Source organism: Triturus cristatus, chromosome 1_2 (genome assembly GCF_964204655.1).
Source record: "Triturus cristatus chromosome 1_2, aTriCri1.1, whole genome shotgun sequence".
In the NCBI taxonomy this organism is placed as follows: domain Eukaryota; kingdom Metazoa; phylum Chordata; class Amphibia; order Caudata; family Salamandridae; genus Triturus; species Triturus cristatus.
This window is the reverse complement of record NC_140580.1, coordinates 291,076,379-291,095,704: the sequence shown is the minus strand read 5'-3', so window position 1 is coordinate 291,095,704 and position 19,326 is coordinate 291,076,379. Positions and strand designations below refer to the sequence as shown.

Genomic DNA, 19,326 nt, shown 5'->3' with positions numbered 1-19,326 from the left:
AAATGTACTTGTCTAGAGTATGGGTGTCCCCATTTTTCGAGGATGTATCCTCCAAATATATATATATATTTTTTTAAAACATTTTTTTATTGTTTTCATAGCATCAACTCAATACAATCCCAGCTACCTCCCCCTTCAAAAGGAATACTTTACATACATCGTTGCCATCCAGTATCCAGGAGAATAGTCATCCATCACATGCGGGTCCCCCTCCCCCCTCCCTCCTCACCCCATGTCAGTGTGCCCCCCTCTGCCTTCCCCTCTTCTGATGTGCCCCTCCCCTACAATAAATCATGCACGGGTGCCCAACCTCTTCTAGGGAACCAAGGCTTTCCCTCATGCCTAGCTACGTTCATGCTTCCAGTGCTCGCCACTGCTCCCCTCCTACTCCCCGTTCAACGCCTCCTCCTGCCTGTCAGATGTGTCCCCCGCTCCCCCGGTGTCAGACATCAGCCCCTGAAGTTCCACCACCAGCGCCTCCCACGCTCGGGCCGTCGCCAGCGCCTTCTCGTCATCCCTCCGAAGGGCTAATTGCAACCGGAGCGTACCCTCTGCCCCCGCCCATCGCGCAAACGCCGCCCTCCACCGCAAGAAGCTAGGCCCCGCTCGGGACTTCCAGTGCATAGTCAGTTCCCTCTCGGCCATAATCAACCCTAAATCGTAAAACTTGCTAGTAACCTTCGTCCGGCGGGTGTGGGGAAACCAAAGTAACAAGCAGGCCCCCAGTTCCGGGGCAATAATGCGGTCCGTCACCTGATTCAGGCAATCCATACCCTCTGCCCAATAGTCACCCAACTGGGCGCAGGACCAAAACATGTGACGAAAATCAGCCCCCTCTCCCCCGCACCGCGGGCATTGAGAGTGCACACCCCCAAAATATTGCAATATCTTAACCGGCGTCAGATACGCCCTGTGCAACATAAAAAACTGAACCAGCTGAAACCGGGCATTGCGCGTTCCCTTCCAGGCCCGCCGCACCAGCGTGGTCCATGTAGTCTCGGGGATCGATTTCTCAAGGTCCAATTCCCACTTACCCCTCAAGGTGGCAAGGGGCTGCAGGCCTTCCGTCGATAGTCTGCGGTAGAGACAAGTAATGGCCTTGGTCGGCCCCGCCGCCATCACTACATATTGGCAACCTGCAGCGATCGGCGGCTCCGAGAGCCCCATATTCCAATGTCTCTGGAGGCTCGCTACAAGGGCCGCGTGGAGTAAAAAATCCCCCCGTGAAGCCCGTAAGAGTCCTGCAAGTCCTGGAAGGGCAGCAGCACCCCCTCTCTGTATAAATCGCCCACCATCTGCACGCCCAGCTCCTCCCAAACGGCCAACCCAGACCAATCGCCCCCATGCGGGAACGCCGTACACATTCCCAAAGGGATCTCCGGGGCATAGGGGCGAGTTATCGCGGCCCTCCTCTGGCACCTGTTCCAGCACAGCCGGAGGGTACGCTCCTCCAGAGCAAGATCCAACCGCTGCTGCAAGACTATGAAGGCGAGCACATGCCGTGGAATCAACCTGCCCTGTGGGCCCTCTGGGCCTCTATACTCCCTGGCCACCGCCTGCGTAAGCCATTGGAGTTGGGCTGCCAGATAGTACCATTCAAAATCCGGGACTGCCAGGCCCCCCTCTGCTCTCGGCCGCCGCAGTGTGGTCAAAGCCACCCGCCTCCTCCCCGAGCCCCAAATGAAGCCCGTAGACAGTGCCCGGAGCCGTGCGAAATACGATGCAGGTATCCATATAGGCAGGGTGCGAAAGAAGTAGAGGAGGCGTGGCAACGCCACCATCTTCAACAGCGCTACCCTCCCGGCACACGAAAGTGGGAGCGTACTCCAGAAACTCATGCTGCCACGCAAGCCGCGAATGGCTCTGCCAACATTCCCCTCCCTCAAATCAGGCTGGGTGTGGTAGATACTAACCCCCAAATATCGCAGGCAGCTACCTTCCCAGCGGATCACTCCCAGCGACTGGGGGGCCCGTCTGCCCGGTAACAGCGGGAACAAGCATGTCTTGCCCCAGTTGACCTTGAGCCCGGACAGGCAACCAAAGGCCTCCAACAAGGCGATCGCTCCACGCAGTGCGCCATCTGCATCCGCCAAAAACATCAGCAGATCATCTGCGTACAGGGAGATATAGTGGGCGTCCCCCCTCAATTGTACTCCAGCATAGGAGTGCCCCAGTCGGGCATGGGCTGCCAACGGTTCAATGGCCAGGGCGAACAACAAGGGGGAGAGCGAGCGTATCCTCCAAATATATGATGCTACATCCTAATTATACATCGTGCAGAGTGGGAAAATGACTTCCTTCACAAGTTGTCATACCAGACAGTTATTGTCACCTATAGTTCCTGTGCCAAAGAATACTGACTTCATCCTTTGCCGTCCACATTTCCCCATAACTCACAGTTCACAAATTGAGGAAGTTCACCAAATCACATCCCCTCTATACATTTCTTTATCTGCCACAATGGAGAAGCCACATGTACAGGCTTAATATAAGTGCTATATAAATACAAATAGGATATATCCAGGTGGTATTGAATATCTGTGTACCACACACCACACAGTACATCCACTGTTGATCCTTCTGAGTAAATGTTTACAATGATACTCATGCTATCAACAACTGCAGGTTTACTCACAGACCTTTACAAGAGAACACAGTTTGTCAGATCCACAAGGGTTAGGTTATAAGTGATAATTTCAGTGGTAGTAAGGCAAGGATAGCCAGCCTGCAATTTCTACTGTGATCTTCACAAATCTTATATATGAAGTTTGTGATGAGCACAATAGCAGTATGCATTTATTTATGATTAGGTGTTATGAAAGAATTCCAAGGCTATACAAAACTCTGATCAGGGTCTTGTAGTAGTTGTGTGAGGAGCTCATTTCACAGCCAAATAACTGGTGGTGGGGGTGTAACATAGATGGCATGGGCTTCTAGTACATGCAAGAGAAATAAGCCTCCCTGCCTTCCTGCTAGATAGTGAAAGACAGCCATACTTTGAGTGCAGTGGACCCATCATACACAAGTGGTTAAGTGTGACTGAGCCAGATAGCCCAATGATAGCTGCACCCCTGGTATAAGCTGCTGTAGATCATTACTGAGGTAGACAAGTAGGTAAGGCTGCCTTCGGATCTCAGTAGTGAACAGAAATATCAGCGAGCTTTGTTGAATACCTGTGAGTGCTGCTGGGCTGGGGATGCTGCTTCTCTGGAATAAGCATGTGAAATGAATTGGTAGAGCAGCATTTTTGTGTCTTCTGAGTTCAAACTTAACAAGTTCTACTTATCTGGAATGAGGTGCATTTGTAGACCTCAATTAAAATGTCAGCATTTCATTATTGGAGGACACCGCTAGTCAGGAATGAGATGCATTGGTAGGACTGTATGAGGGACAAAACTAGGGGTGCTGCCAAGTAGCCAGGGGTGCATTGCTAGGAATCTACTTGGATTTTAGTAAAGGGGAAATATTAAATAGTTTTTCAGGTCAGGGATGGGGTACTCTGTTAGAGATTTTCACAAATCTTAGTAGTGGGATGGCATAGGTTGTTCCTGGTTTATACAGAGGTCCATTGGTAGAGCTATAGACAGATCCAATTCTTGAAAAGCAGCAGGTGGTGCACTGTACTGCAATAAAATAATGAGGTACATTGCTAGGACTACATGTGGATTTCAGCACTGTTATAAAAGGGGGATGATAGAGATGTGGGACAAACCAGGTTTAAAAATGATCAGACTCTCCACCTAAACATGCTGGTATACTAGTATAATTAAACTACTTTGTTGCACTCCTCATATCGATAGCATCTTTCACTTGTTTTTCTTGACAGAGTGCATTTACTTTCTCTTTGTATGATGGGTCAAGTCAGATGTGCAAAGAAAAAGAGGATTACAAGACAGAAACGGATGAGGAAAGAAGGAGGGAGAAAATGTTGGAGTATTCCAGTTCTAATTTTGCATATTGTCGTATGAAAATATGCTACTTGCTGTTTACTCTCTGGGAGTTGTCTCACAGAAGATTCCTTGAAGTTCTTTATATTCTTGGAATCATCTAGCAATAAAGCAAGAATGTGTGCAATGTTTTCAAATAACATTCCATTGAGGTAACATTCTGTCTGGAAATCATGGTTGCATTGAAGCCTTCCATCGAAGGAATACAGCAGGTTAGAGTTTGCAAAGGCAGCAATCCTCCCATCTTCTTTTTCTACCTTGAAGGGTAGAGAGATATGGGTATGGTTGAAGTTAAACGCATAAACCACAATTACAGGAATATTGTAGACAGCTTCCAAGACCTCACACGATTCTAAGTGATTGAGTAACCTATATTTCCCTTTTAGTGATGATTTATAGGTTGCTTGACTGGGAGACCATCTCAATAGAGGAAAATATGGGTTAGTAAATCCAGAATAGTTGCTCAGAGGACATCTGTTCTTCAGGACTAGGTTGATAAACTCCTGTCAACGTAGATCATTTAGGTGGAATGAGCATGTTTTGCTACATTTGATCGCATATATGATCACCCCTTTGTGGTATTGGAGTTCTACCTTTGCATAGGCACAATCAGCTTGAAGATGTTCAGTTGATATTGTCTATGGTAACTGGAGCAAAGCATTCCACAGTTTTCTTTGAGGGGCTCTGATGTCTTAATTTCTTTATATGGCTAACTAGATCTAAGCACCATAGTTGGTGATCTAATTCATTCCTGCTTGGGCAATATAAAGAATGTACGGTCTATCTGTGCCAAAGAAGTGGGTATGAGGTAGGATTCCCCAGCAAATGTCTCCCCTAAGGTCCTTCTTGACAGCCAAATATACAAAGACTTTTTGCGGTTGCAAAAGCATTTCCAACAAATTGGTTTACTGACCCATTCCAAATCACAAATCTTAAGGGGCATGTAAAGATTGTACCTTCCTCATTGTGCTTCAGAATGGTATGCGTCAATACTTTAGGACCACAACTGTGGGTCGCAAACCATTAACAATTACTGACTTCAATCCATTCTTAAATAGTACGCTGTCCCCTTGGACAATTTCTGTTTTGGGAACTGTGTCGGGTGACCTCAGGATGAGCAGACAGTAGTCCTGGTAAATACCTTGCCCCAGGGTCTTGGTATTTACTGTGTGCATTAAATACCACCAATTCAAAAACACACAAGGGATCCAAGGGAGACAATCCCGAAAGGGGGGAAACATACCACTCCCTAACTAAACTTTGAAACTCACAAAAGATACGTCCCCTTTGTAACAAGGGTCATTTCTGAAAGAAGTCAACTGGAAAGAAAGTGATCCTTTTTAAGGACGAGAACCCTCACTCACCCAAGGGTGACATGCTTCATTATTGGGTTCCCTCCTCACATCGGGACCGCAAGGTCCCAGATGTGGGCTACAACTCCCCACCAGAAAAGTGCAGGTGGAGAGGAGCTGAGGTGTTTTAGGTAGGGAATCCCGGTGAGCAAAAGGGTGAATGAGGGGCAGAGTGCAAACACCCAAAATAGTGAATAATTAAAACTGTCTCAGAGGCCCAATGACTTTATTCGGTGGTACCCTTGGATAGGATTAAAAAACAAGAGGACTGAGGGTTCAAAACAAATATACCCCCTTCGTGGTCAACATGTTTCTGCCTCTATTTAGATTCAAACCAAATCATTCAAGTCACTCTGCAACAATAAGTAAAATCAAAAACCAACAATCAGATGGCTCTACTGGCCGTGTTCTATTGTTGTCACGGATAGGATGGGTAATTAATACACCATCTCCATCTTTTAGAGGACTAGCATTGTACCGCTCTATAGCCACGAGATACCCCTCAGCCAAATTCGGCTGTCAATACGCAGATGTCGTACTGGGCAACTCCGTGGACGGGGGTCCTGGCGAGAGGGAAAAAAATACCACCCCCTATTATGACCAGCTTGTAATCATGGCCTAAAATGAACATGGATCTCTGACCGCGGTTTAGGATGACTAACAATTATTTACAAGCCAATAAGAGTGTTCAAATCTCACTCTGCATTTCAGGACATTAAGAAACCTTTACAAGCTAGTCAGGTTTTATAAATCTCCATTAGAGACCAGAAATCATGAGTGCTCAAATCTGTATTAGAGATTTTAACTAAAGAGAAAATCACTTACAAAGACATGGCACTCATCGAGGGCCTAATAAAAAAGCTTTTTCATCAGTCTCTTGCCACCAGTGGGTGCAGATAAAGACCCTGATATTGCAGTCGCCACTGAGTCACCAATATTGGTAGCTATGTTTTTTAAAAGACCAGAAGACCGTCTTAGGAATTTAATTGAGCTTTGAAGTGTCCCGAAAATCATAAAGGTTGTTCTTAAATATCTAATCTTCCTCTATTTTCTTGCTATTAACATTATATCTTTCATGATTGTTAGTCCTAATTTCAATATATCAATGATAGGTAATTTAACTCCCTCAGAATCTAACCATGTAACAATCTTTTTGTTTTTAAAACACATAACCTGTTATTTTAACATGCAATATTAATTTGTATCTTGGGGTACAAATCCCCAAAACTCAAACCTTCTTTTGCTAATATCCTTAATATCAGAGCAGTACTGTTATGCCCAGGGGAGGATTTCCATGCACTAGCTCATAAAACAACTTCAACAAAAGATTGTATTTGAAAAGGCTTTAGGAAAGAGACACGTGTTGCACTTGTTTTAGGAAATCATTGTGTCGTTCAACTGGCCTTGAAAGGCTCACTGGCCCAAACAGAAGTAATGAAAACTGCCGGCTCAGTAGGAAACAATGGGCCATATCTAAAAAAATTAGGGATTGCGATATCCTAATTGCAATTACTAATGTACGAAAACCTACAAATATTAGGTAGGGATTTTCAATGGGTTGCAAATCAACCTACCTCGTGGATATTATTGAAGTAGGTTGCAGTTTGAGACCCATTAGGAATACCAGCCATCACAGTTGCCTGGTGGGGAAAAGGGTGGTGTTTAAAAAGAAAAAAATTAAACTTTGAAGTTTCAATTTTTAAGGGACCACTGCCTGCTCTTAAAAAAAATTCTGTTCAAAGGGGAAGGGGTCCCATTTGTGAATGGGTTACCATTGCCTTCAAGGAGTCAGTAAAGTATTCATATTTTGTAACCTTAATAGGTCGCAAAACATTAATAGATCCCAGTCTGATTTGGTATTTAAAGGGTACATCCAAAACATGGTGTTGGAAACCGGGCAACCGGGTTAGCAGTCACCAGGTTCCCAGCACAATGGTAGCTTGGCTCGAGCGGTTGGGGCTCAGGCACCGTGTTAAGCGTACGTCACACCCTCACAATAACCATGCGTTCATCCGTTCCAAAAACGACACTACACCGTAAAAATTATGGGAGACAAGTTGAAAATATATATGTCTTTATCTTATTTTCTCTTAGTTGCAGGTTTCATAACATAAATACAATACAATAGGATTTTCCTTTAAAAGAGCAGGTCAAATAAACAATGCTACTTTGGGATTTCAATAAATAGGTTCAGGTCCTCATTAAGCAAAGAATAAATAGATGTGCAATAAATACAGTCGGCAAATAAATACAGTCAGACAATAAATACAGTGCAAGAATAAATTAGTGGAAGACAATAAATAAAGCACCCTCAAGAAATAAGGAAAAGCAATCAATGACAGTTACAGATCAGATCACTTTCATGAGGTAACTTGGTCTTACTTTGCCCATACACAGCTCGTGGTCATTTGGGTGGCATGGGAGTGTCCCACCTAGATTGGTCAAGGCTGGGGCCTAAGCTGAGGCAGAACAAGGGTAACCTAAAGATCTGGCCCTCCAAACTACACAGCCCCTCACAGATGTCACTGCACCAGTCTTAGTTCACCCCTGGCACTCCCAGGCTGGTTCTAACACCCCTCTAGCCCCTAGAATGGTCTTTTAGGGCTCCACGGGGCCTCAGACGCCCCATCTACCACTTAATGCCCTTTTCACGATGATCGGCTCCGCTCGGCACCGTGTCGACGCCGTGAGGCGGCTCCGGATCGATGTCGCTGGGCGGCCTCGTCTCGATGTCGCTGGGCGGTCTCGACTCGATGTCGCTGGGCGGTCTCGACGTCGCTGGACGGTCTCGACTCGATGTCGCTGGGCGGTCTCGACTCGATGTCGCCTTCCGGCGTCGCAGGGACACGGTCTCGCCGCTTCCGGGTGTCTCCGGAGTGCGATCTCCACTCCCGACCTCCGGCGCGCTTCACCTCAGTTTCCGGCGACTCCGGTGGGCGGACTTCACTCCCCCGTCGACGCCTCACCTCGACCTCGGGTGAATCTCCACTCGACCTCCGGCGCCTCTCCACGACCTCCGTCGGCGCCCTCACCTCGACCTCGGGTGAATCTCCACTCGACCTCCGGCGCCTCTCCACGACCTCCGTCGGCGCCCTCACCTCGACCTCAGGTGAATCTCCACTCGACCTCCGGCGCCTCTCCACGACCTCCGTCGGCGCCCTCACCTCGACCTCGGGTGACTCCGGGTACGACGTCTGCTTTCTGTCAGCACCGCTTCTCTACCTCAGGCCCCAGGTCTCTAGGCTTCTCGACGTCAGGACTCCAGGAGGACACCACTGAACAGGTCAGGAACTTGCTGTTCTTCCTCTTTAAGGCCTGTTTCAAATGCTCAGTTCCTAAAGATGGTTCTTCTGGTCTTGGTCCCACACAGGGCTTTAGGCTGGGCTTGGTCAGTAGGGACTAGCATCAAGGGTGGGTTTCTGGACCCCACTCCAAGCACTGGTTTCCACCCCTGCTGCCTTACTCCGACCTCCTTCTATCTCTGTCCTCTCTTCTCTCTAGTCAGATGCCAACTGCCACTCTGAGATGGTCTCCCAACATTCTAAACTGCCTCCCACTGTCACAGGGTTCTAGAATGTTACAGAAGGTTCTAGAAACCTCCAGTGGGTTCTGGTGATGTCACAGGTGACAATGGGTGGCCACCATTTTGTGTCTCAGGCCCTCAGACAGAAGTTCCAGGGGTAGGGAAAATGGCTCCCTGACCCTGCATCAACACTAAAAAGTCTGGTGGTTCCCAAAAAGGAAAAATGATAACAGGGTTTGAGGCAGAAGTGGGACAAAATAAATAATGAAGAGGAGGGACCACCCAAAGGGCTGACAGGTCTAACACGTGGTCTATAAAAATACCGAATCACAAACATAAATTGTGATTCGGTAATGTGGTAGTTAATTGCAATTGGTGCTTTGAGCATATGTAAAAGCATTTTTGCTGTTGGGAACAGCCTGATAAGGCAGTTGCCTTGCGCAAAAATATTTGTACATGTGTACTAATGTTTTCAAATTACAAGCTATTCCAACGCTTATACAAATAAAAGAATGTCACTTTCACAATGTATTCCAATGTAGTTCCCAGCCTAAAGACCAACTGTGAATAGGAGCAAATATATGTTCAAAACAATAATGCCTGCCGCACTTACAACAACACAAGCAAATATCAATATCCAGACCTTTAAATAATCACAAAAAACTGATTGTACAAAATATGCTAAATTTGAGTAATTCAGTGCACAGCTTGACAAATACTTAACATAGCAGCAAGAAAAGTGGATCATGGTATGGCCCTATTTATAGTGTTGGGTGTATTTCTTCTTTGTTGTTACTTCCTGAACAAGATAACAGGATTGTGGGAAATGTAGTATACTTTAAATGTAATACTTTAAAAAGTTCTGGAACAGAAACTGCATAACAGAGCCTCCTGTTTTATAATAAAATGATACAGCACCAGTGCAAATTGATCAATACACGTGCAAAAATTGTCCAGAAAAGGTACAATATATAGAATACAGCACATGATCTCTCAAACAGTTATCCAAACACTGAGCATATTAGGCACCCAAACTTCTGACATTTTCTAACCTCTCTGTATCCATCAGGACTGCCCCAGCACTGCTCAAATTTAGAAAACAGTTGAAGACTCTCCTCTTTGATGAACACTACAATCAGAATGCATTACCCATCCACAACTCAGCTTCCTCTTCTATTATACAGTGACTTTAAGCTTGCCTTTGACCACGTGCAGCACACTGCTGCCTTTTGGCTATGTTTGTGCTATTGATATATGCATACATAAACAGGAAGAGTTATCCAATACATATCCCCAAAAATTTGCTGTGAAAATTACAATCAATCAATCGATCAGGGGTTTGTAAAGTGCACTACTCACCCGTGAGGGTCTCAAGGTGCTGAAGGAAGGGGTGCAGGCAGCTCCGTGGTCATCCGAAGAGCCAGGCCTTGAGGTCCTTTCTGAATAGGTGCAGTGTTGGGCTTCTTCTGATGATGAGGGGGACTTTGTTCCAGGTCTTGGCTGCGATGTAGGAGAAGGATCTGCCACCCGTTCTGGTCCTGTGGATGCGGGGGACTATGGCTCTGGCTAGGTCAGCGGAGCAGAGGTTCCTCTTTGGGGCTTTGAAATGTATTTTTTTGTTGAGGTATTGGGGTCCGGTGCTATGAAGGGCTTTGTAGGTGTGTGTGAACAGTTTGAAAGTTATTCTTCTTTTGACGGGGGCCAGTGGAGGTCGAGGAGGTCCTGCGTGATGTGGTCCTGTCGTGGGATGTTGAGGAGGAGTCAGGCTGCGGGGTTCTGGATGGTCTGGTGTTTGTGAAGGAGTGTTTTATTGTTTCCGGCGTAGAGTGCTTTTCCGTAGTCCAGTCTGCTGGTGATGGGTGTGTGGGTTATGTCTTCCTGGAGTCAGGGGGGATCAATTTGAAGGCCTTGTGGAGTATACCGAGGGTGTTGAAGCATGTGGAGGACACAGGGTTGATCTGACGGTTCATGGAGCACACAGGCAGGAGCCTGCGGGTGGAGGAGGTCCTACCTGGGACAACAGAAGAAGGTGGGGGAAGTGCCTTAAGGACAGAGCTGCGCAAGGGGAGAGCAGTTACCCTGACCAGGAGCAACCAGATTGCATAAATGCACATCTGTGTGTCTGTGCAACCATTAATTAGCATACATATTATTTCTGTAATATAGCCAGGTACATGGAAAAACATTTTGTCACATCATTCTCCCCTATACGTTTTTTTTTTACTTGTTTAGGAAAAGAATGCAAAAAAAATGTTTTCTCACCAGGAAGTGCTGCAAATTTGTAATCGTTCTGTCTGTAAGCATTTTTATATTATAGTTAATGCTTTCATACAGCTTACATAACCTTTTCTGTAAACTTAATTATTGCCTCTTTTTTAAATGTAGCATATAAAATGTCATTTTGGCCAAATCATCCCAAATATGTACCCCCTACCAATTATTTAGAGAAAACAACACAAACCTATCAACAAAGTAAAATAATAGCTAGGTAACATAAACTAACTTGAGCTTGTCATTAGGTTTTGCCTGTGCTTGTCAAATCTTTTGTATTAAATGTATCTTAAAAAGGGCTTATATCCCTCCCATTGCTTTGATTGTTTTTCATTGGTTCCTGTGCTTGCCAGTTATGTTTCCTCCGTTTCTATTGTCAATAGCACACTGTTTCCTGGTGCTATTCCCCTTGTGTGCTTCTCTTATCAGTTTTCCATCACCGAGGTACTGTTTCCATGTGCTCTTGAGGCACTTTTTTTGTTTTGTTTTACCTGCACAATGCACTGTACTTGTTTACCTATTCTACCCTTCACAGTGCATTTACATAATCATTTTACCTGTGGCTGCATGCATTTCAAGCATGCATGTTGGCTCCATTTTCATTTTCATTTTATTTATTATTACACAAGGCTTGGAATGCATTGTGCTCCAAACCTCACTTTCAGCCCTGAGCAAATTCCTCCACCCTCGACCTCTTGCACAGGCAGTAGTTTGGCCTCTCTTTCATTTATTATTAGACGAGGATTAGAACTCATCGTGTTCCAAGCCTCGCTTTAAGCCCTGAGCAATTCTCTCCTCCTCCTCCGACCTTTTGCACAGACGACAGCTTGGCCTCTCTTTAATTTATTATTAGACGAGGCTTGGAACACATTGTGTTCCAAGTCACACTTTCAGCCTTGAATAAATTCCTCCTCCCCCCACCTCTTGCACAGGCAGCAGCCTGGCCTCTTCTCTTTATGGACCTGAGCCTCACGCACTGCAGAGACACACTGAGTCCCGTAAGTATCCATGTTTTGTTCCACCTCAAGCGCTGCGGTGCACCACGGTTTGCTTAAATCTTTGAAGGTGGCTTTTATCAATGGGTAGGTTGAAGGAGGAGAGTGGCTCTGCAGCATGTATGTTATGGAGGGGGCTGGAGGTTGACTTGTTCTTTTCTTCTGGAGTATTCCTTTGCCAGCTTGTAGTGACTGGGGGCTGGCTCACACACGGCCTTCACCCTCTATTAATCACCGAGACCGAGCACACTGGACACAGGTCCTGCAGCCTTCTGCAGCCGCTCTTACTCTGAGACACTGGTGGTTTTCACTTTACATACTCTCTTCCCCATCACGCATATCAGTTCAGTCAGTAGCACTCATGTAATAGAAACACATTGCAAACACCATACGCCAACTAACTTAGAGTAGTTAAATAACAGAAATCCTTTATCCCAAGCCCTCGCAATATTTCACATACTATCTAGCATCCTTATGACAAAGTTTAATATCACAAAATTCCTTCGATTAGTCTACAGTGTTTGAATATTGATCCCACCAGACACGGTGAGGAATATAAGTAAACTGTGTATCGGGCAGTAATCCCTTTCATATTACGAAAGTCTCAGTTTGCCCTTAAAGGAATGGTAATATTACATTGTTATATTCCATACAGGTACCCCAATATATGCTCAGGTAACGTCGTAACCTCCCACCTATACTTTCTCCTACATTACACACATAACGGTTCTTGGAGACTGACCTTTTACCTAGAGATGACAAGTGCACACAGAACGCAGGATTTTCCCTGGTAAAAGACTCATACATTATGCATGAGGATTCTTGGAAACTCAGCAGGACTACCATCTCCTGTATAATAACTATGTATAAAGTTCAGTCCCGACGTCATCCTAAGTCTGACAAGTGGCACAGCGATGTAGAATCCTCAGGGAGACCTTTTGGTATATAAACATCACATCTTGCTGAGACAAACAGAGGAGATGAGGACTTCCCTACCAACACACTGACGCAAGACGCTGAGGCTCCTGCATGCAGATACTCCAGCTCGCAGTGGTCTATCATCCCTTGCGGGGTGTCCAACTCGAGACCAAGACTGGGTCCCACAGTCTCTCACTTCAGATAATGGGGTTGACTTTATCCTAGAGGGATTCTTGGCTTAACACCTACACACATGCCAGGTACACTTAGGTACATCTAGTTAGGTACATCTGGTTAAGATTGCATCGTAGTAGTACGCATTTTAAGGGCATGTATTTTATATACTTGCCTGTATTCATGGTTATAGCAAAATGGTAGAAATCTACCATCATTTTACTTTCTTCTAATCATTTATATCTGTTACTGTCTAATGGTTGTTTCAGCACACCTATTTTACACTAGAATAACAACTGTTCAATAAATGCTTATTTAAAAACGTCCATACCATTTATTCTGTTTATCTTTCTGAGACTGAGTGAGCATGAGTGACTGAGCGAATAGTAGTACACTGTTTCCACGGTCCGGAGGGATCAGGGTTGTCATGTTCGATAGTTGCCAAGAACTATTCTTTCCCTGGTAAGAGGAGTTTCTAGTGGCACTGTGAGCTAGCTGGTACACAGGCCAACATACTCGGTGGGTGTGTCTAGAATTAGTTTGACACCAATTTTACAGTGTATGTTGTCTAAACGCGCAGATCCTATATAGGTTTTATAGGAACTATACAACATGGTTCAAAATGTTGGTAGGGTACTTATTTAACAGTAAAATCTGAGTAGTTCAGTTGAACTATTCTCAGAGACCCCTACTCATATTTTTCTAGAGACGTCTGGAGTGGGAGGGTACAAAAATCCACCGCAGCTGAGTTCGCAAAATCATATATAATGGCTGTTGGTTAATCAACTTGAAGGGCACATTGTTCCTATTTGTGTATAACACCTTATCTTGGTTCCCTTGAAAACTCATGTTACTAAAATAATGGCTCAGCAACAGGATAACGCTGTGCATGAACTAAATCTCTCAGCAGAAGAAGAAGATGCAGATGCAATAAAAATGACATCACCCTAAAACTAGCTTCATATGGTTTAACAGCTACGGGTGGGCCAGTAACCTTTGTGATGGAGGCATGCAAATCATTTAGAACAGAGGTATTCTATTTATGGGTTAGATTGCCCTAGGCAAATGCACAAATATTTTTTTTCATTATTACACAGAAGATGACTTACCGAACATATATTGTTCGTAGGAGGACATCGAAGTTCCGCTCACTTACCAGGAGCATTTATATATATATTTAAAGGCGCCTTTCTCCATACAAGAAATAAAGTAAGACTTGGTCCGCTCAGAAGAGACAAAGCAACATGTCCAGTACTAGCAGCCTACACACCACATCCTGACATTAAAACAATGCCAGTAGGAGACTTAAGTACACTTCATAAAGAACTAATAAGACTTTACAGAAACATGACAGTTCGTGATGAGAACACTCACATTTAAACCAGCAATGGCTACACCAACAGGTGCGATTCAAACATCAGCAACTAAAATTACACCACAAATGTTACACGCTGTCATGGGCAAGATGCCCACAAAACTTGAACAAATGCCATTCTGGGTAGCTCCAAAATAACACAGCTAAAGTCGGTAGTTTCACACACCAGCCCACAAGAAAAACACAGAATGTTAACAATTTGCTTGCCCGTGGGGATAACCCCCCAGATAGAGGATTGTACCTATTGGGGTACAGTGTTTGCTGCCATATATACCAGGACTCATGGTATCCCGTCATTAACAGTAATACCAGATGTATTAAGGCAAATACAGAACGAGTATGGAGCAGAGCCTACTCTGAACTTAGGGATGAAATTATTAGGTAATTTTGCCCAGGTGTCAGCTATAATGTTAGCAAACATTAAAGGGGAGGCAGCAGCGGTGGCAATATGCCAACGCCTGAGGAAGTTCACTCCTCTACAGCAGGAACATGAATTACCTAAAATAATTGAAACTGCTTATGCAGAATTAGGTAGCGACAGTTTGGGAGCTAGAGCAGTAAAACCTCAACTGAGGGGTAGTCCCGAAAAGGATACCTTTAAGCAAGCACCTGCTTCTTCAAAGAAGAAATGGGATAATAACAAACAACAAAAGAATAAAGAGAATAGATCTCAATCCAGAAGTTGGACTCCTCAACAGGAGCCCTCTGAAAGGAGGTATAAACTTAGGAATCGGGACAACATGTGAAAACCTGACAGGTATCAGGACACTGATACACGTTCCTCTTGTTCCTCTTGGGGTTTATCAAAAAACTCTAAGAGGGAAGAACACAGACAAGAAGAGCGTACAAAGTCCAGAGACGCGCAACACACTTCGGACTACGCAGTCAAAAAGGAAGAAAAAGCAATATCAAAACCTCAATTCAAAAAGAAGAAAGTAGCAGGTCTTAAGATCAGACATGCCCAGAATTCTGAGGACTCAACTACTGAACGGGGAATAGGCTCTGACGATGCTAGACAGTGCAGCAGAAGTAACAATAGCTTGCCAGAACCTGATGGAATTTCTGGTGACAGCAGAGCTGAGTGAACATATCACGGTGGAAAAGCAGGATACTAGGGTAAGTGTCCCACATAGGTTACATGAAATAACACTCCAAATGGAGGGGGACAAGCCCAGAAAAGTTAAAGGTCTCCTTTGGGAGAACCTGACTTTTGGCTATGACATTCTTTTAGCTGAAAGAGATTGGCCGCCTGCTACTGTTATGGATTGCTCAAAGGGAGAAACGGTCATTTTTCCAGCCTTCTCAGACCTCGTTCCTAACCACTTAAAACACACATATGCGCAGGAGTGGGAGGTAGTCCTTGCCCCTGCACTATATTGCAACCATGTTGGGTGGAATGAAGATTCAACCCATCACGTGATACCCCTAAAATCTACTCCAACTCCACAGAGACAGTATCCAATAAAACGTGAAGCAAAAAACAGGTCAGGGAGATCTTAGATCAACTTGAGTACCAGGGTGTGAAGGAAACTTGCACCTCCTCAATGAATAATCCTTTGTTTCCCGTAATGAAACCTGACAATTCATACCATCTAGTTTTAGACTACAGACATCTGAATACATGCATAAAAACGTTTGCAATACAAAACGCACACAATGCCGCATTAATTAACAACATTGTGCGCAAAAAAATACAAAACAACACTAGATATCTCAAATGGATTGTTCTGCCAAAATATAGCGCCTGAGAGCAGATTTTTGACAGCATTCTCAGTGCTGGGGTCCTAGGGTCAATTTTATCGTCTCCCCCAGGGGTATAAACAGCCCGGGGGTGTTTGCAGCTAGGGTAACTGAGTTACTTTAGAATGTGGATGAGGAGGCATTGTCCTATGTAGATGATATTTATCTGACGGATGATGACCTAGAGGAATACTTGACCAGGATGAGCACCATCATTTTGGGATTCGCCCCTGAGGGCTAAAAATTGAAATTTAACAAATCAAAAATAGCCCACCTCAATGTCCTATTTTTGGGATATGAGCTCTCAAGTGAAGGGAAAAGCTTGGCAGCTGACTTGTTAGAAAAATGTGCGCTGCTCCAACCTCCAAAATCATTGAAAAATGTACAGTTCATACTGGGATTCCTGAATTTTGGTAGAACATACATTTTGGAATGTGCAGAAAGGGTTAAACCTTTCTACGACCTCATAAAACCTGATTCTTCAGTTAGGCATTGGACACAGCAACACACAGATATTCTTTGTTCCCTACAAGCTGACATTATAGCGTCTAAACACTTACAGACATGGGTAAATGTCCGCAACCTAGTGATCCGTATAGTTGTGGAAAAATTTGGGTACATCTACCTAACACACAATGTAGGCGAAACAGTACCCATAGCATACAAATCACACTTATATACAAATGCGGAGATGCGTTTCACATCCACTGAGAAAGTTCTGACGGCAGTACAGACTGCTGTAGTGAAAGAAAGAGCACTGGCTCAGAGGAAACACATAATTGTTGTGACTCCAGTTCCGGCCTTAGAGGCTGCTCCAAAGGCTAGCGTTCCAAATGCAAAAGCTTTACATCCGAGATGGATACTATTGTCGATCACATGGGACGATACGTAGCAATCACAGAGGTGTGGGAAGGTCTTATCCTGAATACTTGCTCTGTATATATACCGCCTAGGATACTTGGGGTGACATTTCCTGACCTTAGTAAGCTCCATTTTGACATGCCATTGGGTACCTTGATTATGGGGAGACATGAACGAGATGATGTCACATGAACTAGACAGAGACATTCTATCGCACAGGACCCCGGGGCACAGCCACTGAATGTGTTTGTGAATGCAATGTGGCTAGTAGATCTATGGAGAGCACACAATCCAGTTACTCGACACTACACTTATATCTCGGCAGCACACGGCAGCGGTTCTCGCTTAGACTATATTTTCACGCACACGATTTCAGCTGGTCTGTTCCAAGCGGGAAGCCACAGGGCTCGAGGCATATAGGACCACTCCCCTGTAGAGGTGTGGTTGTGGGGCCCTGAGAGAGAGTGGTTGTTACCCCCACGCTTAGACCCATACTTGTTCAGGCACCGTGAGTTTCTGGACAAGTTTCAGGAACGATCAAAGCAATATTTTGCCGAGAATGTTGGGACTGTTCAGTCTCACTGTGTGCTGTGGGAAGCATACAAGGTGGTTTCGAGAGACTGTGTGCAAGCAGAAGTGGGGGCCAGGCACAAGGGAAAATGGGCGCAATGCGATATTCTGGAACAAGAGATATTGTTACTTGAGACGGCGCAGAGCGCTGACCCGGGGGGCGAGGCAGGGCGTAAACACGCGATCCAGCTTAAACAGAAAGAGCTCAGATATCGGAGAAAATCTGGCTCGTGCGCATACGATAGCGACACAGAGGCATCTGTACGACCTGGGGGACAAAGCTAATAAGGTTATTGCGTGGCTGGGAGGAGGGATAGAAGTCGGACCTGGATCCCTGGCATACAACCCACTGAGGGCGCGCTACGACTGGTAGGAGCAGATATCGCGGAGGCTTTCGTACAATATTATGAGGGGATATACCAGTCCCAGACTGGGAGAGGGGAAGAGGACTGTACTGAGTTCCTCAGGGATATAGCGCTACCTTCGCTTGGTCAGGAAGAACGAGAAACAGCAGACTCTGACCTGACTGTGGAAGAAGTTGAAGGAGCCGTGGGGGATCTCCAGGCAGGGAAGGCGCCGGGCCCCAATGGATTCCCAGCAGAATCATTCAAACGTGTGGCGGGGACGGTCACCCCATATATGTTGGGTATGTTCAATGACGCACAGGTAGCAGGTCAACTGCCGGAAGATCTAAGAACAGCGACCATAGTTGTGATTCATAAAAAAGACAAGCCACAGGAGCTTTGCAGCTCCAACCAGCCGATCTCGTGAATTAACTTCGATGCCAAGGCGCTAGCAAAGGTATTGGCAAATAGGTTAAACCCGATCATTCAATCCCTGATCCACCCGGACTAGTCTGGCTTCATGCCCCACAGGAGCACTAGACTCAATTTCCGACGCCTCTCTATGGCGCAATGCATTTAGTATCCCAACACCCGGAAGTACCGGCCGCACTCCTGTCCCTTGAAGCTCATATGGCGTTCGATAGCATCGAATGGGCATACTTGTTCGCCGTTTGGACCAAAATTCCTGGCATGGGTTTGGCTCCTGTATACGGCACCGCTGCCGCTGGTCAGGGTAAACGGGACGTGTCTAGGGTCTTTGAGCTACACAGGGGCACGCAACAGGGCTGTCCACTCTCCCCGATTCTTTTTGCCCTTGCGCTTGAACCGCTGGCCTCGTGGGTGCGGGGCAACACGTTGGTAAGAGGCTTTGACATAGGGGGTGGTTGGGAGGAGCGCATTTCCCTCTACGTCAATGATGTCCTCCTCTATGCACATAGCCCCTAACAAACATTCCATAGACTCATCCACATTTTAAGTTCTTTCGGAGAGTACTCCGGGTATCGCATTAACTGGAACTAGTACTTAGTGTTCTCGCTGACGGGAGCACCTCCGGAGTTGACCTCCGCATGTAAGGATCTGCTACATAAAGAGTCTTTTAAGTACCTGGGTATATGGATCACCAAATCCAAAATGGACTTTCTGCACCTGAATGTCTACGCACGACTGGATTGGCTGAAGGGAGATGTGGCCCACTGACAAAGTCTGCCGGTTTCACTCATGGGACGCGCTGTCGTGTTCAAAATGATGGCCCTGCC

The 19,326-nt window shown here is 45.6% G+C and overlaps 1 protein-coding gene across 1 annotated transcript in view; it reads left to right on the top strand.

The window, feature by feature from the left end:
* LOC146867191 (beta-microseminoprotein-like) overlaps window positions 1-19,326 on the top strand; it is a 180,209-nt gene that overhangs the window by 28,391 nt on the left and 132,492 nt on the right. The window lies entirely within an intron of this gene.